Raw genomic sequence first — 6,070 nt, 5'->3', positions numbered from 1 at the left:
CAAATGAGCCGGTGACGGGCTGTAAAGAGGTCCCTTTGTGCTTCGCACGCACTTGATAATGTTGATCTTGTTTAGCTGCACAGTAACTATAAACACTATTTGCATTCTGTTATTTTAAGCCATTCCCCTTGAAACCTGCTTCGGATTCAGCTTGGCTTTCCGGTTCTTATGCACACAGTAATACCGTCAATTTGAAGGGGTGGAAAATAGATTTTCTATATATTTATCATCATCCTTTTTTTCAATCCACTGCTGGATGAAAGCATTCCTAAGTCAGTACTGGCAGCGCGCATTTATATATAGGTAATTTAATAGTATATTGATGTCATTTATATCAGATTTTAGCCAGCTGATACAAATAAGGCACAACCCATCTAAACATTCACCACAGTGAAAGCATAGGGGAGCATTGTAAAGCACAGAGAGGTGTGGTAAAGCATAGGGGAGCATTGTAAAGCACAGAGAGGTGTGGTAAAGCATAGGGAAGCATTGTAAAGCACAGAGAGGTCTGGTAAAGCATAGGGAAGCATTGTAAAGCACAGAGAGGTCTGGTAAAGCATAGGGAAGCATTGTAAAGCACAGAGAGGTGTGGTAAAGCATAGGGGAGCATTGTAAAGCACAGAGAGGTCTGGTAAAGCATAGGGAAGCATTGTAAAGCACAGAGGTCTGGTAAAGCATAGGGAAGCATTGTAAAGCACAGAGAGGTCTGGTAAAGCATAGGGAAGCATTGTAAAGCACAGAGAGGTGTGGTAAAGCATAGGGAAGCATTGTAAAGCACAGAGAGGTCTGGTAAATCATAGGGAAGCATTGTAAAGCACAGAGAGGTCTGGTAAAGCATAGGGAAGCATTGTAAAGCACAGAGAGGTGTGGTAAAGCATAGGGAAGCATTGTAAAGCACAGAGAGGTCTGGTAAAGCATAGGGAAGCATTGTAAAGCACAGAGAGGTGTGGTAAAGCATAGGGAAGCATTGTAAAGCACAGAGAGGTCTGGTAAAGCATAGGGAAGCATTGTAAAGCACAGAGAGGTCTGGTAAAGCATAGGGAAGCATTGTAAAGCACAGAGAGGTCTGGTAAAGCATAGGGAAGCATTGTAAAGCACAGAGAGGTCTGGTAAAGCATAGGGAAGCATTGTAAAGCACAGAGAGGTGTGGTAAAGCATAGGGAAGCATTGTAAAGCACAGAGAGGTCTGGTAAAGCATAGGGAAGCATTGTAAAGCACAGAGAGGTCTGGTAAAGCATAGGGAAGCATTGTAAAGCACAGAGAGGTCTGGTAAAGCATAGGGAAGCATTGTAAAGCACAGAGAGGTCTGGTAAAGCATAGGGAAGCATTGTAAAGCACAGAGAGGTGTGGTAAAGCATAGGGGAGCATTGTAAAGCACAGAGAGGTCTGGTAAAGCATAGGGAAGCATTGTAAAACACAGTGAGGTCTGGTAAAGCATAGGGAAGCATTGTAAAGCACAGAGAGGTCTGGTAAAGCATAGGGAAGCATTGTAAAGCACCGAGAGGTGTGGTAAAGCATAGGGAAGCATTGTAAAGCACAGAGAGGTCTGGTAAAGCATAGGGAAGCATTGTAAAGCACAGAGAGGTCTGGTAAAGCACAGGGAAGCATTGTAAAGCACAGAGAGGTCTGGTAAAGCATAGGGAAGCATTGTAAAGCACAGAGAGGTCTGGTAAAGCATAGGGAAGCATTGTAAAGCACAGAGAGGTGTGGTAAAGCATAGGGAAACCGAGCAAAATTTTTGCATCAACTAGAATTCTGTATAAACAAAACTATATGAACATAATTTAGACAGTGTATTTAACATCGTGTAATCAAAGAAACAACAAAATTATATCGATAAAGTTATGATGTTTTTGGTTTTTTTTCAGCTCGAGAAACAGACTACTTTTTAAACGGGGAATATACAGAGAACTTGGATAATTTAAAAAAAATCCCTCAACGATCGCTTTAGAGATGGCGATAATGTTGTGGATAATAATATCATTTGTGTCCGAAGCAGCAGTCTCTCGATTCAAATGCTTTTGCGCGGTCATCATCTTAATTTGATCTGAAGTTAATTAAACGCTCATCCCTCCCGCTTTTAAAAAGGCTCCGTTGCCTTTATAATCAGTGATATGCAAATCAACTGCTTTTATTGCGTTCCTCTCGTAGATTCACCAGGAAATCAAGCGAGATTCTCAACAGCTCGGCAGAAAACAGAAGCGGATTAAGAGGTACAGTTATCCCTAATGTTTAATTTTCCTATATTACCGCATCATATATGGTAAAAGTAAACACGCACGCGGTTTATATAGCTATGTTGACGATTTTTTTTTCCTTCTAGCTTTTATTGGAATTCAATATTTCTTTAAATAGATTGGAAGGAAATCTGGCAGAACCAAACTCACAAGTAAGGTTCAAGAATTATCAAATTGTTCGTTTGCAAGGGCGTCCCGGCTAGATATCTGAAATGGATTACACTGGCGTGTTTTGTAATGCTGAATTAGAAAATGTGTGTAGTTTTATTTGATCATCGTGTGTAGGTTTTTTAGCGTGCTGTGCAGGGTCGGACCCTGACAATGTCGGGTAACCTGCAGCTGATGTTTGGTAGCGTCGATGTTCTGCTTTACTTGTCAAAAACCTGTCCCGGGACAGGATATTATTACACAGCTCTGGCCAAAAGTTTCGCATCACCCTGTATGTAGAATGAACTAATGCTGCTTCATAAAGTCGAATGAAACCTGCTGGATAATGTTAACATATTGAATTGAAAAGTGAAATTTTGAAATCTAAAATTAAATACTTTTGCGATATCATTTTGTAGTGTGTATATATATATATATATATATATATATATATATATATATATATATATATATATATATATATATATATATATATATATATGGTAAATACCAGTCATAAAATGAAGCGGTTAGAAACCAAGTTTTATTTTGTTGAAAAAACAGAGAGATACATCGACACCATCAATGTGCTTCAAAATAAAAATCAATTAAACAGACATATGATATCTTCATCTTATTTGATTTCTTTACAGATTGATACAGTTCTAATACCTCTTTTATGTAGTTTATTTAATCCACAGAACTACAGAACACGCGTTCGTCCGATCATTCTGCACTGGTACAGTAAGTGGGTCATATTTTCGGGTGCCGCTGTGCTTGCGGGACAGACAGCTCATTAAAATCCTTGGCGTATTTCTAAACAGGAGACAGTTATCTATTCAGGGATAGCAAGAGATTTAGTGAGCGAGGAGTCTGTGTGAAGTTATCCGGCAACAAACTCCCCGTCCCGAGCGATGCTGCTGTCCTGGAAACAGGAGAGAATATTCGGGGGAGCGTTCTACTCGTGAGATGTCTCGCTCATTCAAATCCTTTGCATATTTTTTAAAGAGGAGACGGTGATCTGAACGGTAGTTTTCTTATGCTTTCCCCACGGCTATGCTATCGCATGTACAGAATGTTTTGCCGTATTTTTTTATATTCTTTACCATACCTCTCTGTGCTTTACAATGCTTCCCTATGTTACCAGACCTCTCTGTGCTTTACAATGCTTCCCAATGCTTTACCACACCTCTTTGTGCTTTACAATGCTTCCCTATGCTTTACCAGACCTCTCTGTGCTTTACAATGCTTCCCTATGCTTTACCACACCTCTCTGTGTGCTTTACAATGCTTCCCTATGCTTTACCACACCTCTCTGTGCTTTACAATGCTTCCCTATGCTTTACCATACCTCTCTGTGCTTTACAATGCTTCCCTATGCTTTACCACACCTCTCTGTGCTTTACAATGCTTCCCTGTGCTTTACCAGACCTCTCTGTGTTTTACAATGCTTCCCTATGCTTTACCAGACCTCTCTGTGCTTTACAATGCTTCCCTATGCTTTACCAGACCTCTCTGTGCTTTACAATGCTTCCCTATGCTTCACCATACCTCTCTGTGCTTTACAATGCTTCCCTGTGCTTTACCAGACCTCTCTGTGCTTTACAATGCTTCCCTATGCTTTACCAGACCTCTCTGTGCTTTACAATGCTTCCCTATGCTTCACCAGACCTCTCTGTGCTTTACAATGCTTCCCTATGCTTTACCAGACCTCTCTGCGCTTTACAATGCTTCCCTATGCATTACCAGACCTCTCTGTGCTTTACAATGCTTCCCTATGCTTTACCAGACCTCTCTGAGCTTCACAATGCTTCCCTATGCTTCACCAGACCTCTCTGCGCTTTACAATGCTTCCCTATGCTTTACCAGACCTCTCTGTGCTTTACAATGCTTCCCTATGCTTCACCAGACCTCTCTGTGCTTTACAATGCTTCCCTATGCTTTACCAGACCTCTCTGTGCTTTACAATGCTTCCCTATGCTTTACCAGACCTCTCTGAGCTTCACAATGCTTCCCTATGCTTTACCAGACCTCTCTGCGCTTTACAATGCTTCCCTATGCATTACCAGACCTCTCTGTGCTTTACAATGCTTCCCTATGCTTTACCAGACCTCTCTGAGCTTCACAATGCTTCCCTATGCTTTACCAGACCTCTCTGCGCTTTACAATGCTTCCCTATGCATTACCAGACCTCTCTGTGTTTTACAATGCTTCCCTATGCTTTACCAGACCTCTCTGAGCTTCATAATGCTTCCCTATGCTTTACCAGACCACTCTGCGCTTTACAATGCTTCCCTATGCATTACCAGACCTCTCTGTGCTTTACAATGCTTCCCTATGCTTTACCAGACCTCTCTGTGCTTTACAATGCTTCCCTGTGCTTTAAAATGCAAAAGTTTAGGAAATGAATCAGGATGTTTTGTTTTGTTTTTTCTAACCATATCAATTCGATTCCTTGTAGATTCTGCCAGTTCGCTGAATAGAAGCCTTGAGGCGAGATGCTTTTCATTTTGCTGGGTGAGTTTACACGACTAGAACGGCTCCTTCTGTGTTCTAATGGACAAAAATAAAGATTTTAAACTTGAGAGGATATTTCCTTAACACACCTGGCCAAAAGTTTTGCATCACCTAGAATTTTAGGATTGAGACAGAATAAAAATAAATAAAACCACTCTATGAACATAATTTAGATCTTTTATTTAACATCATGCAATCAAAGAAACTACAAAATGATCTTGCAAAAAAAGTCTACCGGAAGCCATAACAGTAGTACAGTAGTATTTCATGTTAGATTTCGAAATGTCACAATTTTCAAGTCTGTTTTTCGTGAAGTATCTGGAAAACTACAAAGCGGTCTGTAATTCAATATGTTAAGGTAACATTATTCAGCAGGTTTCAGTCGACTTTATGAAGCAAAATTGGTTCTATGGATGATGCAAAACATTTGGCCACAGCTGTAGTTCTGGAGAAACATGTGTTCTTCATGTTTTGAAATATTCTCAAACATGTAACATTGACATATCGTTTAATGCATAATTTGTAGTAATAAAAAAAAATCTCTCTCTAATAAAATAAACCCAGAGGTACCTTATAAAGAAAGAAGGATCTGTACAGTATCTGCCACTTTGGATCAGGTTAATTTGGCTTTTGCTGGCAATACACTAGCTGTGCACTAGATGGCGCTGTTGCTCACTAATATAAAAGCTGGCTGATCTAGCCTGTGATACACACGTCTATGGCAGCCAGCTAGTACTGAAGAGCAGCTCTTGAATTTAACACACAAATATGAACCACTCAGAATTAGAGAAAGGGTCTTGATACCAGGAGGTTCAAATCTCAGCCACTGACTCCCTGTGTGTGTGTGTGTGTGACCCTGAGCAAGTCACTGAACCTCCTTGTGCTCCATCCTTCGGGTGAGACGTCAAACAAACAAGCTCCTATTGGAAGTGACTCTGCAGCAGCAGCAGCAGCAGTTGTTGATGATGCAGAGTTCACCCCCCCTAGTCTCTGTAAGTCGCTTTGGATAAAAGCGTCTGCTAAATGACTAATAATAATAATAATAATAATAATAATAATAATAATAATAATAATAATAATACTGTAAGAGCCGCTTTCAACACAGCAGGGTGGGGCTCTGTTCCAGTCGAGCACACTGTGGTCTTTCTCTCTTCCCTCCAGCTCTCTCT

This window comes from Acipenser ruthenus, chromosome 48, assembly GCF_902713425.1.
Source record: "Acipenser ruthenus chromosome 48, fAciRut3.2 maternal haplotype, whole genome shotgun sequence".
In the NCBI taxonomy this organism is placed as follows: domain Eukaryota; kingdom Metazoa; phylum Chordata; class Actinopteri; order Acipenseriformes; family Acipenseridae; genus Acipenser; species Acipenser ruthenus.
Note: the sequence above shows the minus strand (reverse complement) of the source record.